Here is a 27,314-nt window from a genome sequence, read left to right on the forward strand (position 1 = left end):
GTAATAGCGAGGCCACCTGCTTGTTTGCATTGCAGGAGAGCTGGCGAATTCTACTGATGCCTGTCCAACAACCTTCAAACAAACATTGATCAGTAGTTCATTGAACATATTGCGCTTTGTGGGATATTCCTATGTCCTGATTAGTTTTCCTGTTTGACTGTATACCAACAGATGTTGCACTTTTAAAAAGTAATTAATTGACTGTGAAACACTTTGAAATTTGCAGAGTTAAAAAAAAAGGTGCCACATAAATGCATGTGGATTCAAACCCACTACTATTCTGATCCATATATTTGTATATAAATATGTGCATGTGATGCTCATTAAGGAGGCAGACTGGGGAATGGCCTGCTTTCAGTTGTGCCACCTACATTCATCATACCATGCTCTCAATTCAGTTACAATATGGATTAGATGCAGAGTAAAGAGCGTCTTGCTCTGCCCCAACACCCAAACCTTTAGGGCAGCACAGTGGCGCAGTGGTTAGCACTGCTGTCTCACGGCACCGAGGTCCCAGGTTCGATCCCGGCCCTGGGCCACTGTCCTTGTGGAGTTTGCACATTCTCCCCGTGTCTGCGTGGGTTTTGCCCCCACAACCCAAAGATGTGCCGGGTAGGTGGATTGGCCACGCTAAATTGCCCCTTAATTGGAAAAAATGAATTGGGTACTCTAATTTTTTTTTTTTAAAACAACTTTGAGGAGGAATGTGACACTTTCATCTTCAGCACCATCATCCCTTGCTGCCACTCTATGTGAGACTGTCAATTACATGCCAGCCAGCAGCAGCTTTGTCGTGTGTTTGTGCCCAAAGGTGCTAAATTGAGTCTTCTCAAACTCAGTTCCCTTGTACTGCCTCAGTTGGAGCAGATTGCCACCCCTGCATGATTTTTAAATGTGCATTGGAGATAATGCGAAGTTTAATTGCACTAAATGGTATTCCATTCTGTTTTATTGCATTAGGTGCAGATTTAAAGAAACTAACTCAGTTTCCAAGTAGCACTTTTAGAGTATTGAGTTTAAAGTTTAAGTGACTGAATCAAAAAAGTCTGGAAGTACATAGCTGGCCTGTCAACATCTCATCAGATAAAAGGCAGGTTAACATCTCAGCAGTTTCCTGCAACATAAGCCTGTATTTTTTCTTTCAGACGCTCAGGGACTTGTTTCTAAGATTTTGTTTTTACACTTGTGATGTGTATCATATTTTTTATGTAATATGCATACAAAAGTCTAAATGCTAGACATCAGTTATCACAATCTTCCAAAATGTAGTTGGAGCTTTTGCCGTATCTGCCACAAGTTGCAGAATAATAAATAAATATCAACAGTGACGCAGCAGTATTTTTTTAACCGAGAGGTTGGAGGTCAGGGTTATGCAACTGCTTGGAATCATGTTATGTTTAATCCTGTTAACTCTGTAAGAACTATTCAAATCATATCTGCAGCATCATAAATAAGGAGAGGCTGAAAATAATGCAATGGTTTTCTTTGAAACAAACGCTAATTCGTTTGTAAGTTTTATGCTCTGAGGAATTGATCTTTGCTGGGTACAGTTCATTAAAAGTAACAAAACAGGTTGATGATACCATAAAAAGAACAAACAAAGCACTCGGTTTCGCTTCTGGAACTGAAAAGCAAATAATTATGCTAAACGTGCATAGAATCTTGGCTGGACCAGACTTGGTATACTGTGCACATTTCTGGTTTTCGTGTTATAAAAAGAGGCATCGGTGTAGGTGCAAGAAAGGTTTACAAGGGGAATACAGTATCAGGTTATAACCATCAGGGAAGATTGAGAATGGTGGACCTCGTCCCTGGAAAAGAAAAGGCTGAGGGGTGATCAGACAGCAGATATTGAAATTCTGAAGTGATTTGATAAGGTAGAAGTAGACAAAATATTTTCGCTTGCGGGAAAATCCAAAACCAGGGATCAAAAATATGAAGTCATCACTAATAATCTAATATGTAATTCGCCCAAGTGTGGAGACCTGGGTCAATGACATGGCGGGATTTATAAAGTTGGAAAGGGTTAAATTTGCCCTGAGAGGATCAGTACAAGGGTTCTTTAAACGGTGGCAGCCTTTTCTGGACTTCCTGGCTCAAAGATAGGTATCTTGGTCAATAGCAGCAGCAGCCCAGGGGGAGGGGGGGGGGGGGGGGGGAAGAGAGAGAGAGAGAGAGAGAGAGAGAGAGGGGGGAGCAAGTTCCTAACTATAGTTTCTATATATTTTTTTGCTACGGTTATGTAACTTAACACTGGGTTAACTTAAGTTGTTGTTAATATATTGGGTTGTTCATTGAGGAGGGGCGAAGGTTTATGATTGTTGTTATTACTGTTATCGTTGGTATTTTAGTATGGTTTGATGTTGTTGTGTAAATTCAAAATTTTTCAATAAAAATTATTTTTAAAAAAAAATAATATGTAATGCGCAAGAAACTTATTTTCACAGGTTAGAAAGTGGAACTTGTTACCACATGGAGCTGAAGCGAATAACACAGATAAAACCATGGAGGAGATGGGCAGATTTTTAACGAGTAAAGGGCTGAAGTGGTACGGGGAATGGGCAGGAAAGTGGAGTTGAGGCCGAGAGGAGGTCAGCCATGATCGTTTTGAATGGCGAAGCAGGCTAGAAGGGCTGAATTGCCCACTCTTGTTCTTATGTTCTTATGAATAGAAGGGTGTAATGATAGGGTTAGAGGAAGAGAGGTGAGAGGAGACTTTTATGCAGCGTTCACCCAGCACAGACCCATTAAGACTATAAGACATGGGAGCAGAATTAGGCCACTCGGCCCATCGAGTCTGCTCCGCCATTCAATTATGGCTGATATTTTCCCATCCCCATTCTCCTGCCTTCTCCCCATAACCCCTGATCCCCTTATTAATCAAGAGCCAATATTTCTGTCTTAAATACACTCGGTGATTTGGCCTTCTGTGACAAAGAGTTCCACAGATGCACCACCCTCTGGCTGAAGAAATTCCTTCATCTCTGTTTTGAAGGATCATCCCTTTAGTCTGAGATTGTGTCATCTGGTTCTAGTTTTTCCTACAAGTGGAAACATCCTCTCCACGTCCACTCTATCCAGGCCACGCAGTATCCTGTAGGTTTCAATAAGATCCCCCCTCATCCTTCTAAACTCCAATGAGTACAGACGCAGAGTCCTCAACCGTTCCTCATACGACAAGCTCTTCATTCCAGAGATTATTGTTGTGAACCTCTTGTTTCCTATCCACGGCCAGCACATCCTTCCTTAGATACGGAGCCCACAACTGCTCACATTACTCCAAATGGCGCCTGACCAGAGCCTTATTCAGCCCCACAAATACATCCCTAATCTTGTATTCTAACCCTATCGACATGAATGCTGACATTGCATTTGCCTTCCTAACTGCCGACTGAACTTGCATGTTAACCTTAAGAGAATCTTGAACAAGGACTCCCAAGTCCCTTTCTGTTTCTGATTTCCCAAGCATTTCCCAATTTAGAAAATAGTCTATGCCTTCGTTCCTCCTTCCAAAGTGCATAATCTCACACTTTTCCACATTGTATTCCATCTGCCACTTCTTTGCCCACTCTCCTAGCCTGTTCAAGTCCTTCTGCAGCCCCCCTGCTTCCTCAATACTACCTGTCCCTCTACAGATCTTTGTATCATCTGCAAACTTAGCAACAGTGCCTTCAGTTCCTTCCTCCAGATCATTAATATATATTGTGAAAAGATGTGGTTCCAGCCTAAACCCCTGAGACACACCACTAGTCACCGGCTGCCATCCTGAAAAAGACCCCTTTATCCCCACTCTCTGCCTTCTGCCAGTCAGCCAATCCTTTCTCCATGCCAGGATCTTACCCTTAACACCATGGGCTTTAAATTTTTTTTTTTTTTTATAAATTTAGATTACCCAATTATTTTTTCTATTAAGGGGCAATTTAGCATGGCCAATCCACCTACTCTGCACATTTTTGGGTTGTGGGGGCGAAACCCACGCAGACACGGGGAGAATGTGCAAACTCAACACGGACAGTGACCCAGAGCCGGGATCGAACCAGGGACCTCAGCGCCGTGAGGCGGTTGTGCTAACCACTAGGCCACCGTGCTGCCCTGCTTTAAATTTATTTAACAGTCTCCTATGTGGCACCTTGTCACAGGCCTTCTGGAAATCTAAATAAATCAAGTCCACTGAGCTAAATGATCTGTTCCTGTGCTATAAGGTCTATGTTCAGTTCCGCTTTGCTCAAGTGGTCAGTTATCGAATTTGACAGTGAATGGGGGTTATATTAAGGATAAAGTGGAAATATTGTGAGCAAGCCCAATTGTATTCTTACAACTATAACTTACATTTCCTTAATGTGGTAAAACATCACAACATCCCTCAAAGGAGCTTAATCAGCCTTGAGTTGATAGCTGAGCTAACGATAAGACATTACGATAGGTGACCGAATGCTTGATCAAAGAGATGGACCTTAAACCACACCCCCCCACTCCCCGACAGACTTTGCGGCAGTGGAGGTGCCCCGCCATTGGCCCCCGGCAAGATCTCCCAATCCCTCTGCTGTCACTGGGGTTTACCGTTGTCCGCACCCTCCTCTGCCAGGGAACCTGAGGTGGGGGTGTCGCTATTGGCAGGACTGGTAAATCCTGCTGGTAGGAACAGCCGTAAAATCCTACCCATAGATATCCAACCGGAATACATGGGGCAGAATTCTCCGTGCCGAAATCGCGATCAGCACGGGGGCAGAGAATGGGCGTTGATGTCGCAAATCGGCGCGACGCCTCTCCCACGATTCTCCGGTCCCTGAATTGTCACGAATCGCGCGCAGTCTATGTGGCACGGGTAAGGGGCCAGTAACAGAAGCCCCTCCCCCCCGCGATTTACTGAAGCAGACTGGTTCTAACCACGTTTTGCCTGTCGGGAACGGTCAAAGGCAGCTGCGGACTCAGTCCATGGCCCGCTTGGTGGGGATCCTCAGTGCCGGCCAATGATCCGCGGGCGCGCGCGATCTCGAGGGGGCCTATATTTTCGGGGCCACTCCGCCATGCGAATGCGCCATGTTGCGCGAGGCAGTCTGGAAAGTCCAGAGTGAAACACCCGCGTTTTGACGCTGGAGTGGGGACATAGCCTCATTATTGGAGAATCCCGCCCATGATCTCTACGGTGCTAAATTGCCCTTAGAGTCCAAAAAGGTTGGGTGGGGTTACTGGGTTACGGGGATAGGGTGGAGGGTTGGCTTAGGTAGGGTGCTCTTTCGAATGGCAGGTGCAGACTCGATGGGCCGAATGGCCTCCTTCTGTACTGTAAATTCTATGAAAGTATTCAAAGCATAAAGTCACAAAACCACTGGACAACTGGCTTGTCATTTATTTTAAGCTTGTCACTCACTTGTGTTATAACAGATTGGTGTGTAATTGACTCCTTTGAAGGGCAGCACGGTGGCACAGTGATTAGCACTGCTGTCTCACGGCGCCGAGGTCCCAGGTTCGATCCCGGCTCTGGGCCACTGTCCGTGTGGAGTTGGCACATTCTCCCCGTGTTTGTGTGGGTTTTGCCCCCACAGCCCAAAGATGTGCAGTGTAGGTGAATTGACCACGCTAAATTGCCCCTTAATTGGAAAAAATGAATTGGGCACCCTAAATTTTAAAAAAAGTAATTGACTAATTTTTTTAAATCGTGAAATCAGGTGCCCTTTAAATTTCAAACGAGAGAAAAGCAAAAGATTATCTGCACAGTCTCTGGAACATTCATTTTCTCAGGTTTATTTGGGAAAGGTATAAACTTTACATGTTGCTTATTTTAATTCATACAGACAGTGAGTTTTCTGTTAAATAAATAACCAGTTTTGTGCAACACTCAATTCACTGTCAGTAATATTTTTTGTGTGCAGAGCCTTGTTAATTATGTGGGGGCATTTTCCAAAGTGGTGACCCCTTCACTTTGCTGCTGTCTCTAACTTGCTGTAATGTGGGTCACTGGAATAAGTGAACATGCATAACAGACTGTACGGAAAGCAACTGTATACTTTGGCTATAAACCAGTTAGTAGTGGGACAATGTAGTTTTCTCTTGATCGGAACTTAAAGGCTAAAAATAATTGGTTTCACAAGAATGAATATGCTGGTTCCAGATTTTCAATTTACAGCTATATTTTTCAAAACATTGAAAAGCGTGAACATACGTATTAAATGTCTGAAAATGCCAGATTCAATCGCCTCCCATGAAATGTACAAGCTCTCTCTGTACCTGCTGCAAGAACCGATGATTTAGCTGAAAAATATCTCAGCGTTGTTACAGCACAGAGAAAGGTCATTTCTGCATCAGCTCTCTGAATAAGCAATGCCACTCGTGCTATCCCTCCCTCTTTTCTCTGTAATCCTGAACATTCTTCATTTTCGGAGAATAATCCATTTTCCTATTGCACGTCAATTGAGCCTGCCTCGGTTATGGTGGCACAGTGGTTAGCACTGCTGCCTCACAGCGCCAAGGACCCGGGTTCAATTCCGATCTTGGGTGACTGTGTGCCGTTTGTACGTTCTCCCCGTGTCTGTGTGGGTTTCCTCCGGGTGCTCAGGTTTCCTCCCGCAGTCCAAAGACGTGCAGGTTAGGTGGATTGGCCCTGCCAAATTACCCAGTAGTGTTCGAAGGTTAGACATGGTTATGGGGTAGGGCGGGGGAGTGGGTCTAGGTAAGGTGGTCTTCCGGAGGGTTGGTAGAGACTTGATGGTCCGATGGCCTCCTTCTGCTCTGTCGGGATTCTATGATTCTACCACACGTTCAGGCAGTGCATTATGGATCTTAACCCCTCACTGTGAAAAGGTTTAACCTCATGTCCCCATTGCTTCCTTTGTTAGTTTTGCTAAATTGTGCCCTCTCGTTCTCGATCCTTCCAGCAGTGGGAATGATTTTTCCCAATCTACTCTGTCCAACTCCGTCATATAATGGGGATGTGCAGCTTTGAAACATGGGGCGGGATTCTCCAATAATGGGGCTATGTCCCCACGCCAGCGCGAAAACCGGCGCCAACCACTCCTGCGACTAAGGCTCCTGAAAGTGAGGAATTCTCCCCTTTCTAAGGGACTAGGTCCCCGCAAGACTGGTTCCCGCAGCTCCAGCCGACGCCGAACGGCCCGCCCATGCGCGGAACGGCCGGCATATTTCCGCACATGCGCGGAATGGCCAGCATATTTCCGCTCATGCGCAGGGGTTCCCTTGTCCGCGCTGGCCCCCGGGCAATCTGGCCACAGCCCGACAGGGGCCCGGCGTGAAGTAAAGTAGGCTCCCAAAGAACCAGCCCGCCCACCGATCGGTAGGCCCCAATCGCGGGCCAGGCCACCGTGGGGGTCTCCCCCCCCCCCCCCCCCCCACCCACCATGGTCAGATCCCCCCCCCCCCCCCCCCCCCTCCAGGACGGCCCCCGCACACTTACCCTCTAGGCCCCGCCGTGTGGGAGCTGAGTAATCCACGCCGGTGGGACTCGGCCAAACTCGACGGCCACTCGGCCCATTGGGGCCCGGAGAATCGCGGCGGGGGGGGGGCACTGTCAATGGCCCCCGACTGGTGCGGCGGTAATCCCGCGGGCGCCCGACAAACAGCGGCGGAGAATAGGGAAGCCGGCGTCAGGGCGGGATTCACGCCTCCCCCAGGGGATTCTCCAGCCCGGCGCAGGGTTGGAGAATCCCGGGAATGAAAAGTACACGGAGGAAATTGGAATTGTAAATGTTCAAAGAATGTTTTAATTACTGCTGAGGATCATGGATTTGCTGATGAAAACATATTTACAAAAATGCTTTGTGTAACAACAAGTGCAATCATAAAACTGTACGGGCTTCTAATGCTTAATTATGCAGCACATTGATTCTTTGGGGAAAAAACTATTTACTTTCAACATTATAATCTTAATAAATGTATAAACTTTATTTTGGTCTGGCATTGCTACTGCCAATATTTTCAAATCGATTTTGAAACTAGAAACAAGTGTTTTAGTTTAGGTTAAACCATCGCAGTGGGATAAATGGAGAATTCTCTTACAAAACAGATAGCCGATGATGGGGTGGTACAGTGGTTAGCACTGCTGCCTCATAGCGCCAGGTTCAATTCCAGCATCGGAGGACTGTCTGTGTGGAGTGTCTACATTCTCCCCGTGTGTGCGTGGCTTTCCTCCGGGTGCTCTGGTTACTCCCACAGTCCAAAGATGGGCAGGTTAGGTGGATTGGCCAAGCTAAATTATCCGTTAGTGTCCAGGGATGTGCAGGTTACGTGTGGTTACCGGGTTAGGGCGGGGAGTGGGCCTAGGTAGGGTGCTCTTTAAGATGCTCAGTGCAGACTCGATGGACTGAATGGCTTCCTTCTGTGGAGCAGGCCACTTGGTCCCTCGAACTTGCTCTGCTCTTCAATAAAACCCTGACAGCACTTCTCCATCGACTGTCCTCCATGTCCTCCATTCTGTTAGTGCATGCCTAAAAATTTAGGTGAAGGCCTTTAAGATTGCTTCTGTGAGATATGATAAGACGCGACAATAAAACACTGTTTTTAAACCTGTTGAAAGACAAACTAAAGATTGATTCCAGGAAGCTTTTTGAAACAAAGGGTGATCAGCATTGAGCTCAGACTGCCAGGCAGGCTAGTGGAGCCAAGAAACTTGCAATCATGCAATGAGACCGTTGAACCGTGTGAATGGGTCAGTGTACATTTTCCCAAATGGCCCAGCTCGTCTATATGTATTTATCTTGTGATCATGTAACTGGAGAAAATAATTATGGAATGTTTTTCATCATATTGTTTAGGATGCTAGCACGATCCTGTGGGTGTCTGAGTTGAGCTGCAGCAGATCGAAGATGTAGTGAGACTAGCATTACCTTCTCACTGGTGAAACAGCTTCTGAGCTCTGTGGTAAAAGAAGATCGGTGAACTTTCGGTTGATGAAGTATCACCTGCTCGCTTGAGTTCCAGCTTTCCTGGAACACCACCAGTGGATATCTCTGACGATAGTGAGGTAAATCGGGTGTTTTCTTATCGCCTTTTTGCTTTGAAGTGTGTTTTGTCAAGAGTTTTGCAATCTGTCAGCGCACAGAAACTGAAAATGTTTGGGTTTTCGATTTACAGTATAAACAGAAATATTGTGAGTGCCCTTTCGTGCAGCTCTTAGCTAGCTTACTGGATGGGCTACATAGCAGTAGTGGTAAAGTGTACCTCCTTTGTGAGCGTAGGGGAGGTGGTGGCGCAGTGGACTAGTAATTCAGAGGACCAGGTGGAGTTTGAATACAATTAATAAAATCTGAAATGGAAAGCTAGTCTAAAAGATCCCCCTGGTTCACCTATATCATTTAGGAATGGAAATCTGCCATCCTTACCTGGTCTGACCTACTTGTGACACCAGATCCACACCAATGTTGGTTGACTTTTATCTGCCCCCTGAAAATAGCTTAGCAAGGCACTCACTTCAAAGGGCATTAAGGTCTTGCCCAAATCCCATGAAAAGAATTTTAAAAAGGTGGAAAAGCTAGCCTAGCTCAGATACTGGTTTACAATCGGTCACCTTTGACCAGCTGAATTATTCATACTCTGGCTGATGGAGACGATCTTGCACCAGGACCCCTGTGCTCACAACCTGCATTGTTTCCAGATCCCCTATTGCCTCGATTTAGAAATGATTGTCCTTCTGTTCAATTCCAGTCATGGCCTCACCCGTACCTATCTCTGCAATATTGAGCCCTTTCACCCACAGGGAACTTTGTGTTCCTCAACTTCTAAGCCAATTGTGCTCATTCTTTCATCCCTCAGCGCCTCATTTCCCACCCCCACCCCAACTTCCCACCATTGGTGGCTATGCCTTCAGCTGTCCAGGCCCCAAACTCTGGAATTCCATTCAACGCTGTATTTCTGTCACGCCACCCTGGGGAGGAGCGCAGTCAATTCCAGCCCCGCATTCCCCAGAGTCACAACACAAGTGAATTAACCAATCATTCTTACAAAGATTCCCGAGGTCTTTGGTCCTTGGCTGCCCAATAATTACAGTCACCAGGTTTGTAAGTTGTAACACAATTATTGTTTATTTATAATACGATTAATGGTGGAATATGCAGCAGATACAGTTGGTTAAATATTGTCCTGCTTTAACTTGCCTCCACACACTATATACACAGACAAGCACATAGGGGAGGAAAGAGGGATAATATGTATATGAAAAAGGAAACAGTCTTTGCTTCAGATAATGGTACCCTGCAGGCTTTCTCCACAGTAAGCTTAGGAATTACAGTCCTTGTTTTGCAGCCTGCACTCACAATTTTCAGGGTGAGACAGAGAGCGCAATTCTCCCATCGGGAGACTAAGTCCCGATGCCGGAGTGAAAACCGGAGTGTTCTCTAGGGGTTAGGAGCGGCGCCACATCATTTACACGCACCGGGCCTTGGCGCTGTGTGAATGATGTCACCCATGCACACGCAGGTTGACCGGCGCCAACCTGCGCATGCGCGGTTACCGTCCTCCCCGCGGCGGCCCCCCCAAGAAGATGTCGGATGGATTTTGCGGGTGGCGGAGGAAAGGAGGTCCTCCTTCAGAGAGGCCGGCCCGCCGATCGATGGGCACCGATTGCGGGCCAGACCCCTTTTGAGGCTCCCCCCCCCCGTGCAAGAACCCCCCTCCCCCTCTCCCCCCCCCCCCCCCCAGCGTTCCCGTGCTGTTCCCGCCAACAGCAACCAGGTGTGGACGGCGGCAGCAGGAACCTGTCGTGTTGGGCAGGCCACTCGGCCCATCCGGGCTGGAGAATCGCCACTCACCCATTACAAACGGCGAGCGGCGATTCTCCCAGCGGCCAGCCGTGAATCTCACTGTGCCAGTTTGGGTCGGGGGGGGGGGGGGGAGAATTGGGTGCCGGGCCAGCGTGGCGGGACTCGCTCGGCAACCCGCCGATTCTCCCACTCGGCGTTGTGGGGGGGGGGGGGGGGGGGGGGTAGAATTCCACCCACTGTTCCTGCTTTATTAGAGAATCCAACATCCACAGCTTTACTGGAGAGATAGCTGGTTCTTGTTTGGAGAGGCCTAGCAGCAGTTTTCTGGAGAGGATCTTTCCCTTCCGCTGCCAGAATCAAAATTGAAACTAAAATGGAACCTTGTGGCTCTGAAGAACATTCCAGAAGGATAACATCCAATCACCACCTGTTAACAGACAGAGGACAACCAATTCATTGACCACCAATCAAATCAATCAAACTGAGTGCCAGCTAATTTCTGTCCTTAGTACCAGTCCACAATTCAAATCAGCAGTCTTTTGGATCCTACCATTTGAATTAAAAGTGCAGCCCCTTGTTTTGTTCTGCTTGAGTTAAAATGGCAGGCTGCCTTAAAGGCATTTGTCCATAAATCATCCATGGATCAAAAATGTAACGGCAAAATTAAAAGAAAGGGGGGAACAAGGGAACAGTCAGGGAATAAACAAGAATGAACAGAAAGGACTCTTGCACTTCCCTTTCCTCCCTTAAAACACCCGTTAAAACCGACCTTAGTCCACCTGATCAGGTGGCTCCTTCTTTGGTTGGCATCCATTTCCTTGTCTGGTGGTGCTCCTGTGAAGCATGTGGTGATGTTTTACTCTGTTGAAGAAGCCATAAAATGCAAACCATTGTTGCTGTGTAGCAGTACGAAACCAGTTGACAAGAATGTGACGTTAATGCTGCTTTCCTATTTTCCTCTTTTCTGTTACCTTGTCGGTTTCTTTTGCAGTTCGAAAAGTCTTTGTGGCTTTTATAGAGAATTCGAGCTTGAAGCAATGATTTGCAAGTCTTGTGAAAGAGTTATGTAATGTGCAATATCTTGATTATTCTTTGGAAAAAAAGTGGATTCATTTCTTACAATATACAGCATTATATTATGCCAACTATTACGTGAATAACTGTACTCTTATCAAATATAGTTATATCCTGATCGACAGTGAAAATGATTTCTAAGCGGACCCCATCATGTACATTTGGCATGATTATGGTTTAATTTTATTGCTGATTTTAACTATTGAATATAGTTTAAATTAAGCTGAAGATATTCAGCTGTGTATTTCGGAGATCTGTTGCTGTAGCAACTGCCCACTGTCTGCTGACTGAAACTTGTCTGGCTTCCTGAAGATTATTATCAGGTCTCGTTGCATTGGAGTTGGCTACCATGATGATTCACAGAAACAAAAGGGAAATGAAATACAATTGAGCTGCTGGCTGGATTGAGTCTATATTTAACCACAAGAGACACCAACAGCCGTGTTTATCTTTTTCAGGGGGATTGTGGGCCGTAACAGCTTAATGAGGGGGCCGGTCAAAGTCTGTCCACCTTTGTCTATGTTGGTTGCTTTATTTTCTCATTCCTTTGGAGTTGGTTACGACATACTAACATGTATATGGAATGCCTAGGCAAGATAAGATTCTTGTAACATAAGTAATAAGGAGGAGTAGGCCATTCAACCCCTTGAGCCTGCAGCATCATTCAATCAGATTATGAGTATTATGTGATCTTGTAGATTTACATACATCATCTTTGTTGTTATTCTATCCTCGGACACTCTCTTCCCTGCTCTTGTAAGCTTGCTTGTCCGGAGTGGAGAGATAGGGGCCGAAGGAGGTCATTTGAGTGTTTGACCCTGTTCCGTCATTCGATTAGATTATGGCCCACCGGTTCTTCAACTCCATTTAGCTCAGCTTCACATGCTGTGGCACCCTTACCGAACAACAATCAGTCACCACAATCGAAGCAAGATACTGTGGATTCTGGAAACCTGAAATAAAACAGGAATTGGTGCAAAAGCTGAGCAGGCCTGTCAGCATCTGTGGAGAGGGAGAAACGGAGTTAATGTTTTGAGTCGTATGGCTCTTTTTCTGAGTTAAAGAGAGGGGAAAATGTGCTGGATTATATGCTGTATAAGACAGGGGGTGAAGCAGCCGGAGAAGAGTAAAAAGTCAGTGATAGGTGGGAGCTAGGAGAGATTGCAACAAAGATGGGGGGGGGGGGGGGGGGGGGGGGGGGGGGGGGGGGGCACAGAGGAAGCGTTAATGGCAATGTGAAGGGCTATAAAGGGTGCTGATAGTAGCATAAGGTTATGTTAGCGGAAGGGGTTAACAAGGGAACAAAGGTCAGTGTTCAGTGAAAGGAAAACTTAGGAAGAAGTGACAGATGGCCCGTTTTGAGGGGAAACATAGTTTATGTTGGGACAAAAAAATTTCTGAATTTAAAAAGTGATCAAATTGGAAGAGACAAGTCACAATCTGAAGCTACTGAGCCCTGAGGGTTATAACGTGCCTAATCGGAAGATGAGGTACTGCTCCTGCAGCTTGCACTGGACTTCACTTGAGCATTGCAACAGGCCAAGGATGAACAGGTGGGCAAGAGAGCAGGAAGCTGAGTAAAAATGGCAAGCAACAGGAAGGTTGGGGTGGTGTTTGCGGGCTGAGTGAAGGTGTTCCGCAAACGGGTCACTTAGTTTGTGTTTAGTCCCCCCTAACGTAGAGGAGTCTGGATTGGGGACAGTGAATACAAAAAAACAAATTGAAGGAGGTGCAAGTGAAATGCTGCTAAACATAAATGGAGTGTTTGGGGCCTTGGATAGTGAGGAGGTAAAGGAGCAGGAGTTGCACCTTCTGTAATTATAAGGGAATGTGCCATGTTGCGCTATGATTTTACTCAATGTCCGCACCCTCACTACCACCCCCGCCAACTAGCCCTACCTCCCAAAAAAAAATCATCCCCCCAAAAAATCGTCTGGCCTTTACTTTTATGAGTTGTCTTCAAACATCCACATTTGCAGTACAAAATGACCATTTTACCATTCTGCATTGTACTCTCATATTGTATACCACCCTGGCTTTAGCATCACACTACAGCAAAATATATTACCATGATTTTATGATTTAGAATGACAGTAACATGGAATGTAAAAACACAATCAGAATTGTGTACTGGAGCCCTCCTACCAGCTACGCAGATCCGAATATACAAAATGGACATACAGATGAAGACACAAAGTCTTCCACAAACATTCAATCCCTCCACCACCGACGAACAGTAGCAGCCATATCATCTACAAGATGCACTGCAGGAACTCACCAAGGTTCCTTAGGCAGCACCTTCCAAACCCATGACCACTACCATCTATAAAGACAAGGGAAGCAGCTACATTTTTAAAAATAAATTTAGAGTGCCCAAATATTTTTTTTCCAATTAAGGGGCAATTTAGCATGGCCAATCCACCTACCCTGCACATCTTTGGGTCGTGGGGGTGAAACCCACGCAGACATGGGGAGAATGTGCAAACTCCACACAGACATTGAACCCGGGACCTCAGCGCCATAGGCAGCAGTGCTAACCACTACGCCAGCAGGGACTTGGAAATATATGAAATGAAATGAAATGTGAATCGCTTATTGTCACGAGTAGGCTTCAATGATTACTGTGAAAAGCCCCTAGTCGCCACATTCCGGCACCTGTTCGTGAATGTGGCGACTCGGGGCTTTTCACAGTAACTTCATTGAAGCCTACTCGTGACAATAAGCGATTCTCATTTCATTTCATTTCATATATTTCCAAGTCCCTGCTGCGTTCTTTCACTGTCGCTGGGTCAAATTCCTGGAACTCCCTCTCGAACAGCGCTGAGGGTGTACCTACACCACATGGACTGCAGTGGTTCCAGAAGGCAGCTTATCACCAGCACCATCTTCTGAAGGCAACTTGGAGTGAGCAATAAATATGAACAAAAACAGAAAATACTGGACTCTCAGCAGGTCTGACAGCATCTCAGGGACTGCAGCGGTTCAAGAAGGCAACTCACCCCCACCTTCTGAAGGACAATTAGGGATGTGCAATACATACTGGTCTAACCCATAAATGCATAATAATATAAAAAGCCTGTGGAGATAGAAGGGAGGTAATGTTTTGAGTCTGGATGACTCTTTGTCGAAGCTGGAGAGAACTGGAAATAGGGTCAGATTTATATTGGTGTGGGGGTGGGGTGTGGAGCAGTGGGCTGGATAGGGGGCCAGCGATAGGTGATTGACAAAGATGTCTTGGACAGAAAGTCAAAGGGTATGGAAATGGGGGTGATTAAGGCTAAGAAGGGTGCAGATAGTGGCACATAAAGAGATGAGAATGTGTGAATGGCAGAACAAAGGTGAGCAGGGTGTCAAAGGGCAACTAGGAACAGAATAACAGATGGCCCAAGGGTGGTGGGGGGAGAGGGGACAATGTTGAGGGAAAAACAGATTGATGGAAGAAAGGAAAATAAATGGGTAGAAATAAAAATGGGGTGAAGGTGGAGAGAGTTCACAGTCTGAAATTGTTGATTGTTGAAGCAATAAATGCTGGCTAAGCCAGCAATATCCACATGCCATAAATGAATAAAAATAAGTGGACACCACTGTAGCTAAAAATATACGGAAAGGACGAAGGATAAAGGAACAAGCAATGGTTGTATGAAGCTAAGCTCTAGGTTGTAGAAACAGGAGGGAAATCAGGAAGATGAGCAGTTGCACATAGAAACATACGAAATAGAAGCAGGAGGAGGCCATTTGGCCCTTTGAGCCTCCCTTGGTTCTGGACACACCCACCATCGGGAACACCTTCCCTGCATCTACCCTGTCTAGTCCTGTTAGAATTTCCTCGGTTCCTATGAGATTTCCCCCTCATTCTTCTGAACTCCAGCGAATATAATCCTAACCGATTCGATCTCTCCTCATATGGCAGCCCCACTATCCCAGGAATTAGTCTGGTAAACCTTCGCTGCACTCCCTCTAGAGCTAGAACATCCTTCCTCAGATAAGGAGACCAAAACTACACACAATATTCCAGATGTGGCCTCACCAAGGCCCTGCATAATTGCAGCAAAACATCCCTGTTCCTGTACTCGAATCCTCTCGCCAACATACATCTTGCCTTCTTTACCGCCTGTTGTACCTGCATGCACAGTTAGGTCATAGAATCATACAGTTCACAAAGAGGCCATTCAGCCCATCGTGCATGTGGTGACTCTTTGATGCAGTTATCTACTCGCCTGCTTACCCCTTTAGCCCTGCAATCTTTATTAGGAACACAGGATTTAGTAGCAGGAGCAGACCATTTGACCCTTTGAGTCTGCTCCACCATCCAGTAAGATAGCTGATCTGTGCTCACCATTGTGCCTCCATACCTGTCCAACCTTTCCTCATAAGGTAACCTCTTCATCCCACCAATGAGTTGTGTGAACCTTCTCTGTACTTCTTCTAACACAATTATACCTTTTTTCAATAAAGAGACCAAAACTGTACACAGTATTCCAGATGTGGGGCGAAATTCTCCGACCCCCAGCAGGGTCGGGAACTCCTCACTGCAGTATCAAAGCGAGGGACTTGACGGCTAGCACTTGTCTCCAAAAGACCACTCTTTGCCCACTTATTGTCCGAAGCTACCTCTCAAAGCCCACTGGCTCATGTCCTGGCCACTGCATTAATGCCCAGTTCTTCATTTGCATGTTGGTTGGGTGAGATCCCACACCACGCTTTCCACACATCACATGACTGAGTGGCCATAATGCTGGCCATTCTACTGCATCCTGAGCTCTCAGCTCAGGCATTGTTCCAAGCTTTACTCCAAGGCCTTGCATTCAACCTGGTCTATATGGGCAGTTGTTAATATGCACCTCTGCACAGAGCCAAGAGTTAGGAGCACTCTACTCAGGCATTGGGCCATTGCCAACTCTCTAAGGGAATGTAGTTGTTTGCCCATTTGGCCAATGGCACAGGCATACCTTGTCTTTCCATTAGCCTTGCCATTGTCAACATCATGCCTTTAGAAGCCACCCCCCTTAAATTTGAGTAGGACCATCAGCCTGTGATGACTGCCTAGCCATCCATTGCACTGCCTCAGGCTTCTCTTTCCTTTATGAGGCCCTTTCAAAGAAACCGTGCCACAGAAGCAGAGGGCAACCTCGGGAATGGTGCTTTTCACACTTGACATTCTTCCCCCTGGTCTCCCCAAGTCAACCCTGAGGCCCTGGCTAATGCTCTGTAGTCATGGGTTCAAATCACACCACAGCAGCTGGCGGAATTTAAATGAAATTAATAAATCTGGACTATAATGTTAGTCTCAATAATGGTGACTATGAAACTATCATTAATTGTTCGAAAGACCCATTTGGTTCACTTTAGGGAAGGAAATCTGCTGTCCTTACCTCGTCTGGCCTGCATAGGGTGGTATGGTAGCACAGTGGTTAGCACTGTTGCTTCACAGCTCCAGAATCCCAGGTTTGATTCCCGCTTGGGTCACTGTCTGTGCGGAGTCTACATGTTCACCCCGTGTCTGCGTGGGTTTCCTCTGGGTGCTCTGGTTTCCTCCCACAAGTCCCGAAAGATGTGCTGTTAGGTAATTTGGACATTCTGAATTCTCCCTCTGTGTACCTGAACAGGCGCCGGAATGTGGTGACTAGGGGCTTTTCACAGTAACCTCATTGCAGTGTAAATGTAAGCTTACTATTGACAATGAAGATTATTTTTATGTGACTCCAGGTCCACAGAAATGTGGTTGATGTTTAACTTCCTTCTGAAATGATGTAGCAACGCGTCAGTTCAAGGGCAATTAGGGGTGGACAACAAATGCTGTCATTTCCAGCGACGCTCATATCCCATGAAAGAATCATATTTTGCTTCTTCTGTCCCTTCCATAAAATCCATCAATCAGTATAAACGTTTTATTTTCTAAGTGGCGTGCAGGTCTGTAATCTTCACAAATACACTGGAGAATGTAGCAGTTAAATCCTTTTCTTGGAGAAATGCCTTAAAGTTTGTGAGTTACAGGAATCCTGACTATTTTTATTCTTTCTTAAAATAAACATTTTGCAAAGATAGAAATATAAAAGTTGCAAATGCATGAAATGTACACTGGGTCCTACCAGTATTTGTAAAGAGGAGTGACAAGTTGAAGTTGGCAAAGGTACCTAACACCAAAAACACTTTTCCGATGTTGATTCATTTGGGCCCGGATTTTCGTCTTGACTCGTGAAAACGCAAGTTGCATACTTTTGCGCCTCCCAAATCAGACTCCCGGCTGGTTACCATCTTACCCTCTCATCCTAGGAAACTCCTTCATCCCAGGGATCAATTTAATGAACCTTCGCTGTATCTCCTCCAATAAAAGTATATCCTTTCTTAAATGTGAAGACCAAAACTGTACACAGATGTGGTCTCACCAACAACCTGCACAATTGCAGCAAGACTTCTTTATTCCTATGCTCCAATCCCTGCACAATAAAAGCCAACATGCCATTTGCCTTCCTAATTACTTGCTGCACCTGCACGCTAACTTTCTGCATTCCTTGTACAAGAACACCAAAGTGCCTTTGAACATCAACACTTGCAAGTTTCACACCTTTGAAGATATATTCTGTTTTTCTATTCTGACGACTAAAGTGAATAACTTCACACTTCAGTGCACTACGCTCCATCTGCCATCTTGTTGCCCACTTACATAAGCTATCTGTGCCTCTTTGCAGCCTCACTGTGTCCTACAGGTTACCTTTCACCTAGTTTGGTATTATCAGCAAATGAGGTCCACTTGCCTGGATGAATGTAGCTCCAACAGTACGCAAGAAGCTCGACACCATCCAGGGCAAAGCTTGATTGGCACCCTATCCACCACATAAAACATTCACTCCCTCCACCACTGATGCATAGTGGCTGCAGTGTATACAATCTATAAGATACACTGCAGCAACTCACCAAGGCTCCTTCGACAGCACCTTCCAAACCCGCCATCTCCAGAACCTAGAAGGACAAGGGCAGCAGATACCACCACCACGTTCCCCTCCAAGCCACACACCACCCTGATTTGAAAATATATCGCTGTTCCTTCATTGTCACTGAGTCAAAGTCCTGGAACTCCCTCCCTAGCAGCACTGTGTGTATACCTACACCACGTGAATTGTTCTTTGTCTCTTGAGCTAAGTCATTGATATAGATTGTAATTTAGAAGCAGAGACAGGAGAAATTATCAAGAGGAATGAGGAAGTGGCAGTGGGATTGAAGAAATATTTTGGGCTTAATTCTCCAGTTCAATTTTGGGCTTAATTCTCCAGGGCAGCACGGTAGCATTGTGGATAGCACAATCGCTTAACAGCTCCAGGGTCCCAGGTTCGATTCCAGCTTGGGTCACTGTTTGTGCGGAGTCTGCACATCCTCCCCGTGTGTGCGTGGGTTTCCTCTGGGTGCTCCGGTTTCCTCCCACAGCCCAAAGATGTGCAGGTTAGGTGGATTGGCCATGATAAATTGCCCTTAGTGTCCAAAATTGCCCTTAGTGTTTGGCGGGGTTACTGGGTTATGGGGATAGGGTGGAGGTGTTAACCTTGGGTAGGGTGCTCTTTCCAGGAGCCGGTACAGACTCGATGGGCCGAATGGCCTCCTTCTGCATTGTAAATTCTATGACTATGACTTCAATGGGATTCTCGGCGGGCGGGAAAAGTGAAGAGGATTCCGGCCTTTGTGTCTGTCTTCACAGTAGAAGACACATGTGTCACACCAGAAATAGACAGTAACATTGGGGCTCAAAAGAATGAGGGAATGAAGGAAATTAACATCAATAATAATAACCGTTTATTGTCACAAGTATGAAGTTACTGTGAAAAGCCCCCAGTCGCCACATTCCGGCTCCTGTTCAGGTAAGCTGGTACAGGAATTGAACAAGGCTGCTGGCCTTGTTCTGCATCACTAACCAGCTATCGAGCCCACTGAGCTAAACCAGCCCTCAACAGAGAAAAAGTATTGAAGAAACTTAAGGGACTGAAATCCGACAATTTCCCACGACTTTCTGGCCTGCACTCTCTGATTCCAAAAGAGCTACCTCCAGAGATAGTGGATTGTTAAATATGATGTTCCAAAATTCCTCGTACTTGCGAGCGGTCTCATTTGATTGAAGTTGGGAAATGTTACACTGCTTTCTAAGAAAGGAGGGAGAGAGAAAACAGTGAAGTCCGGGCCAGTTAGCCTATCATAAGTTGTTGAGAATCTATTATTAAGGAAGTCTTAACAATGCACTTGGAAAAGCATTGTGTGATTCGAACAAATCAACAACTAAAGAGAAATCCTGTTTGACAAATTTATTAGAGCTTTTCAAGGATGTAACCAGTAGGGCAGATAAAGGGGGCTCAACGAGTTGTGAATGTTTGGAATTCTTTAGCCCAGAGGGTTGTGGATGCTTCATTGTTGAATATATTTAAGACAGGTACAGACTGATGTTTGTCTTTGTTGGAGAGCGGCCTGTATGTGTGAATTGTGAGCGATAATCGGGTTCCGGCTCACATTCATGGAAGGAAGAGGTCCAGTGCCCAATAAAATGGCAGTAATGGACTGAACATCAGAAATCGGTCAGGAGATGGGCGTGCCGGGCACGGCAGGTGACCTGTGACAAGAGAGTGGTCAATCTTCTTGGTGAGCATGTGCTGTGCATGCAAGAGGTGCAAGATCTCCTGCTCAGTAGCAGTAGCTCCGTAGCTGCACTGGGAGAGGAGAAACTGCCCTTGAACCTGACTTATCTCACGGGTGGCAGATGGGTGGCACCATGGGATGGCAGCTGCACCCCAGCATTGCACCCTGTCAGCCATCCCGACAGCACCCCACAGCTGAGCAATCGTAAACGGAAGTTGAGGGATCCATGCATTTTAGGGGAAATCTCATCCTCCTCTGATCCCTTGACCTCTCAGGCAGAAGTACCATCTGCTAGCTGGGTCCAGCCAAGAACGTCTGCCCCTGCAGAGATGCAGGCATTGCAGTGGCAGGGAGGGCCCGAATGCACCCCTGCACCATGAGGACAGCCACTTTGTGGCGCAATGGTTAGCACTGCTGCCTCACAGCGCCAGAAACCCGGGTTCAACTCCAGCCTTGGGTGACTGTCTGTGTGGAGTTTGCACGTTCTCCCCTTGTCTGCTTGGGTTTCCTCCGGGTTTCTCACGGTTCTCTACCTGTAATTGGCTTTAATCAATCCTCAGATGTGTTTACTCACAGGATGCTTCCGGCGCCCTTCCCATCGAGTGTCAACTGCTCTCATCTGCCCAATAATAAAAGCCAAATACTGCAGATGCTGGAGACCTGAAATAAAAACAGAAAGTGCTGGAAAACCTCAGGAGGCTTGGCAGTGTCTGTGGAGAGAGGAACAGGGGAAACATTTTGAGACCAATCCCTCTTTTTCAGAGCGCCTCTGCCTTCCAGGTCAGCCTTGGAAGGCTCCTATCACACGCAGCTCCTTGCTATCGGAAATGTCTGTGATAATGATAACCTCCAAGTTCCACCCACCCTTGGCAAAATGCACATGGTGAACAAGACATTCTGAGCCACTGGAGCTGTGCCTGTACAGACTAAAGGTGGCCTGGTGCTGTACCCATGTCACAATGATGATTTGTAAAAGGAGGACCTGACTGCAGAAGACTCTGCAGTGGCAATAGCAGGTCTGTAGCTACGTTGGGTGTGGTTTACAGAGACTCCTCCCTGCACTCCTCCCTCCCTGGGAGAGGGTCCCTTGATTGGCAGGCAGGCACGAGCATAGAACATAGAACAGTACAGCACAGAACAGGCCCTTCAACCCTTGATGTTGTGCCGAACAATGATCACCCTACTTAAACCCACGCAACCCGTATACCCATAACCCAACAATCCCCCCATTAACCTTACACTACGGGCAATTTAGCATGGCCAATCCACCTAACCCGCACATCTTTGGACTGTGGGAGGAAACCGGAGCACCCGGAGGAAACCCACGCACACACGGGGAGGACGTGCAGACTCCACACAGAGAGTGACCCAGCCGGGAATCGAACCTGGGACCCTGGAGCTGTGAAGCATTGATGCTAACCACCATGCTACCGTGAGGCCCCCATGCTACCGTGAGGCCCCCAGTTTTGAAAGTTGAGAAAAAGACCAGAAGAAAGTTGCTCCACTCCAAATGGCGAACACTTCCCGACCTGACAGATGTGGCCGTCTCTCAGGGGAGGGGTACATTTCTTTTCTCAAAGGTTCTCAAAAGCCACACCAGCCCATGAAAATAGTGTGTGAGAAGAAATCCGATTTTGTTGTGGTCATCACAACGGGGACCTTGACCTCGGAAGAGGCACATGTGCATTTCTCACCCAAGGCCTTCCCGACTCTCAAAAAGACCCCACGGACTGGTGTGGGAATCTGGTGGGCTGAGGACTTCCAGAGAAATCGAACTAAGTTCAGTGTCTCGTGACCCGATTCATACGTCATTGGGAGACGGAAATCTATGCTTATTACCAACATTTTTTGTTTTTGTGGATGGCCGTAAGCGTCTTTCTTTGTTGTTTCACAGGATGTGGGAGTCGCTGACTATAGGCCAGCATTTATTGCCCATCCCCTAATTACCTTTGAGAAGGTGGAGGAGCCAGCTTCTTGAACTGTATAGATACAACCACAGTGCTATTAAGAAGGGTGTTTCATTCTTTTTTGACTTGTAGCACTTTGATTCAAGTTAGTGACGTCGGCCTCTCTCGCCCCCTGGATTGTCTTCCGACAATCCGAATATCGCCACTTCTGGACTCGAGGCCACCTTCACCTTCAGCACCTCAGACATTACGTCTGCGGACCCCTGCCAGAACCCCTTCAGCTTCGGGCATGCCCAAAACGTATGAATATGGTTCGCGGGCTCCTCCGCGCACTGCCCATACCTGGGCCTCCACCCCCTCAAAGAACCTACTCATTCTGCCCTAGTCATATGAGCCCTATGGACTACTTTGAATTGAATAAGGCTAAGCCTAGCACACAGCGAATGCATTCCACCTCCTCATGGACTCTTCCCACAAGCCAGCCTCCATTCCCCCCTCCCCCCCAACTCCTCCTCCCAGTTCCATTCAAGTTCTCCTATCGGGGCTCCCTCCCAGTCCATTAACTCCATGTAAATCTCCAACACCCTACCCTCGCCTAATCCCGCTTTCGATACCACCTTGTCCTGCAGCCCCGGGGCGGCAGGTCGGGAAAGGGGGGCACCTGTTTCCTCACACAATCCCGCACCTGTAAGTACCAGAACCCATTCCCGCAGGGCAGCTCATACTCCTCCTCCAATATCTCTAAACTGGAAAAAAACTGCCCCCCACTAACTGGTCCCCGAACCTCTCGAACCCTGCCCGCTGTCACCCCCGAAAACCCGCTGCCCAGGACTAGTTCAGTAAGAAGTCTTACAACGGCAGGTTAAAGTCCAACAGGTTTGTTTCAAATCATTGGGTGGGATTCTCCGACCCCCCAGCGGGGGGCGGTGGGAATCCCACCACGCCGCTCCGATGCCGGCTGCCGAATTCTCCAATGCTGGTTTTTTTGCGGGGGAAGGGATCGCGCCACTCGGTTGGGGGGCCATTGGCAGTGCCCCCCCCCCCCCCCGGCGACTCTCCGGTCCCCGATGGGCCGAGCGGCCGCCCGTTTTCGGTCAGTCCCGCCGGCATGGATTAGACCAGGTCCGTACCGGCGGGACCTGGCTCCGAGGGCAGCCTGCGGAGTCCTCGGGGTGGGGGGCGCGGGGGATCCGGCCCCGGGGGAGGAGGGGGGGGCACAGTGGCCTGGCCCGCAATCGGGGCCCACTGATCTGCGGGCAGGCCTGTGCCATGGGGGCACTCTTTCCCTCCGCGCCGGCCTGTGTAAAGCTCCGCCATGGCCGGCGCGGAGAAGAAACCCCCTGCGCATGCACAGGAAACACGCCAGCACATCTGGAAACACGCTGGTGCTCGTGCGCAAACGCCAACTTGCGCCGGCCGGCGGAGGCCCTTCGGCCTCCACTCCAGCGCCGACCTAGCCCCCGAAGGTGCAGAGGATTCTGCAACTTCCGCGTGGCTCTCCCCCCTGTTGACATTTGAACTCAGGATCTCCTGTTTAGTAGACAGGCCCTTTAACCATCTAAGCCACAGCGCCAATAGTGAGCCAGGTCGGTTTTTATGACAATGGTTTCATGGTCACCATAGTGAGATTAGCTTTTCAATTACAGGTTCATTAATTTAATTCAATTCCCACCCCCTGCCATGGTGGAATTTGAACCCACGTCTCCTGTTGACGAGCCAGCCTGGGGCTCTGGATGACCAGTCCAGTGACATTACCACCCTTACAACAAGCTGTAACACTGATTGGAAAGTGGGTCCTTTGTAACCAAACCACCACAAATGCTGCAGAGAAACAAAACTAGTGGTAAAACCTTGATCTTTGCCAAAATAGCAAAGTCAAAAAAGTACAGAAAGTACAGGCTGTTGTGTCAGCTCCATTGTCATTGGCTTGATGTGGTATGTTAGTGTTATTGATGTTCTTTTTTCAATTACATCAACTCTCAATCAGATAACCGTCACGACATCAGAAGTTTCTACCGAAGAGAAAGAGGGTGGGGTGTTGAAATATTAAAGAATTATTGAAACATAGGATGATACAGCACAGGAAAGAGCCATGCAGTCCATTTTTCCTGTACTGAATATTTGGCAGAGCTAGCCACTTAATTGCACTCCCCTGCTCCTTCCCCATAATCCTCACTTTTCCTCCTTCAAGGTGCAGTACGTTCCAGATCACAACAATGTAACAATAATGTTTTCTTCTTTTTTTTAAATAAATTTAGATTACCCAATTATTTTTTCCAATTAAGGGGCAATTTAGCGTGGCCAATCCACCTACTCTGCACATTTTTGGGTTGTGGGGGCGAAACCCACGCAGACACGGGGAGAATGTGCAAACTCCACACGGACAGTGACCCAGAGCCGGGATCGAACCTGGGACCTCAGCGCCGTGAGGCGGTTGTGCTAACCACTAGGCCACCGTGCTGCCAGTTTTCTTCTTTTTTTAAATAAATTTAGCGTGCCCAATTCTTTTTTTTCCCCAATTTAGGGGCAATTTAGCACGGCCAATCCACCTATCCTGCACATCTTTGGGTTGTGGGGCATATAGACACAGGAAGACATAGGGCAGCATGGTAGCACATTTGTTAGCACAGTTGCTTCACAGTTCCAGGGTCCCTAGTTCGATTCCCGGCTGGGGTCACTGTCTGTGCGGCGGTCTGCACGTTCTCCCCGTGTCTGCGTGGGTTTTTTTTCAGGTGCTCTGGTTTCCTCCCACAGTCCAAAGACGTGCAGATTAGGTGGATTGGCCATGCTAAATTACCCTTACTGTCCAAAAAGGTTAGGTGAGGTGGGGTTGCTGGGTTACGGGGATAGGGTGGAGGTGTGGTCTTAAATAGGGTGCACTTTCTCAGAGCCGATTGGCACAAATGGCCTCCCTCTGCACTGTAAATTCCATGATTCTATGAATGTGCAAACAAAAAGGTATTCTCATGTTGCCTCCGATTCTATTGCCAATTGCCTTAAATCTGTGTCCTCTGTAAGCATGAGGTCATCCAAAAATCAGTGCTCAGACTCACAGCAAGTCCCATTCCCCTAGCAACCTTGGGCGGGATTCTCTCAGCTTGGGGCCGGACTGGAGAATCCCCACAACCGGCGTGAATCACGCCAGGCCCCCCGGCGCCGGCACGCGATTCTGTGCAGAGCGGAGAATCAGCACCATTGGCGCCAGCGTGGTTGGCGCGACGCCTGTCGGTGACCGCTATACGCGGCCGGCCCACCGATTCACGGCCCGGGTTGGGCCAAGCGGCCACCGTAAAAACAGCGAGTCCCGTCGGCGCCGTCCACACCTACTCTCAGCCGGCGGGAACTCGGTGTGGAAAGGTCGGGGGGATGGTCTGTGGGGGGTGAGAGGTTGCCCGTCCCGGGGGGGGGGGGGGGGGGGGGGGGGGGGGGGGGGTATGCTCCAATCTGGCCTGGCCCGCGATCGAGGGCCACTGATCAGCGGGCCGGCCTCTCATGCTGGGGGCCTCCTTCCTTCCGCGCCGGCCCCTGTAGTCCTGCGCCATGTTGTGTCGGGGCTGGCACGCTGAAGGAAGCCGCTGCGCATGCGCACGTTGACACCGGTGCCACTGCGCATGTGTGCTTTGGCGCCGGTGCCACTGCGCGTGCGCCGATCCTGCGGCGCCCATTTGACACCGGGATCAGCAGCTGGAGCGGCGTACACTGCTCCAGTGCCGTGCTGGCCCCCTGTAGGGGCCAGAATTGCTGATCCTGAGGCCGTGTTGATGCTGTCGAGAAACGCGATGGCGTTTCCGATGTCGTCTACACTTAGCCTCAGGATCACAGTATCCCGCTCCTTATGTTCACTAACCTACACTGACTCCTTGTCAAGCAGTGCAGAATTTTAAAATTTGCAACCTTGTTTTCAAATCCCTTGTCCCTCGCTGTCTCGGCAATCTCCTCCAACCCCACAACCCCCCCAAGACATCTGCCCTCCTCTCATTCTTGCCTCTTAAGCATTCCAAATTATAATTGCCTCTCCATTGGTGGCAATTGCTTTTGCCCCAAGCTCTGAACTTTGCTCCTTACCGCTCCCAGCCTCTCTATTGGGCGTTTCTCCTTTAAGACACTTCTCAAGGCCTTTCTCCTGAACTGGCTCGGCGTCACGCTTCTGTCTGACAAAGTGTCATCCAGACTCAAAACGTTAGCTCCGTTCTCTCTCCACAGATACTGTCAGGCCTGCGGAGATTGTCAGCATTTTCCGCTTTATGTTTCGGTGTCATTCTTTGTTTGATAATGCCCCTGTGGAGTACCTTGGGGCATTACATGGCATTGAAGTTGTTGTCCTTTGGTTAGCAATGCTATTGCCACTGCGAGCAGCTTCTCTTCATTTGCTCTATCAAAGTAGCTCATGATTTTGAACACCTCTATCAAAGCTCACAAGCTCCTAGAACTTTCTGCTCCCAAAGTCCTCTAAATTGTATCATTTATTTTATATTGTTTCTCATCAACCTTCCTCCTAAAATGCATCACTTTGCACTTCTCTGAATTAAATTTCATCTGCATTGTGCCTTCCTATTTCATCAGGCTGTCCTGCTGATGTCTCTTGACTATCCACCTTACCGTTTAATAATAATAATCTTTATTGTAACAAGTAGGCTTACATTAACACTACAATGAAGTTCTGTTAAAAGCCCCTAGTTGCCACATACCGGCGCCTGTTCTGGTACACTGAGGGAGAATTCAGAATGTCCAAATCACCTAACAGCATGTCTTTCGAGACTTGTGGGAGGAAACCGGAGCACCTGGAGGAAACCCACGCAGACACGGGGAGAATGTGCGGACTCCGCACATACTGGGAATCGAACCTGGGACCCTGGAGCTGTGAAGCAACAGTGCTGCGACCTATTGTATCATCTACAAGCTTTGAAATAATGCTGCTACACCCAAGTCCAGGTCATTAATATGTATTGAAAAGAACAGTGGCCCTAATACTGACCCCTGGGGAACACCACTGTATGTAACTGTT

The 27,314-nt window shown here is 47.8% G+C and overlaps 1 long non-coding RNA gene across 1 annotated transcript in view; it reads left to right on the forward strand.

The window, feature by feature from the left end:
* The window catches only part of LOC119967071, a 257,520-nt gene that overhangs the window by 168,173 nt on the left and 62,033 nt on the right, over positions 1–27,314 (forward strand). Inside the window, exon 2 of the long non-coding RNA XR_005460910.1 lies at positions 8,769–8,977. This is a non-coding gene — a long non-coding RNA (uncharacterized LOC119967071). The remainder of the gene's footprint in view (positions 1–8,768; positions 8,978–27,314) is intronic.

The sequence above is a fragment of the Scyliorhinus canicula genome, chromosome 6 (assembly GCF_902713615.1).
Source record: "Scyliorhinus canicula chromosome 6, sScyCan1.1, whole genome shotgun sequence".
Lineage (NCBI taxonomy): Eukaryota > Metazoa > Chordata > Chondrichthyes > Carcharhiniformes > Scyliorhinidae > Scyliorhinus > Scyliorhinus canicula.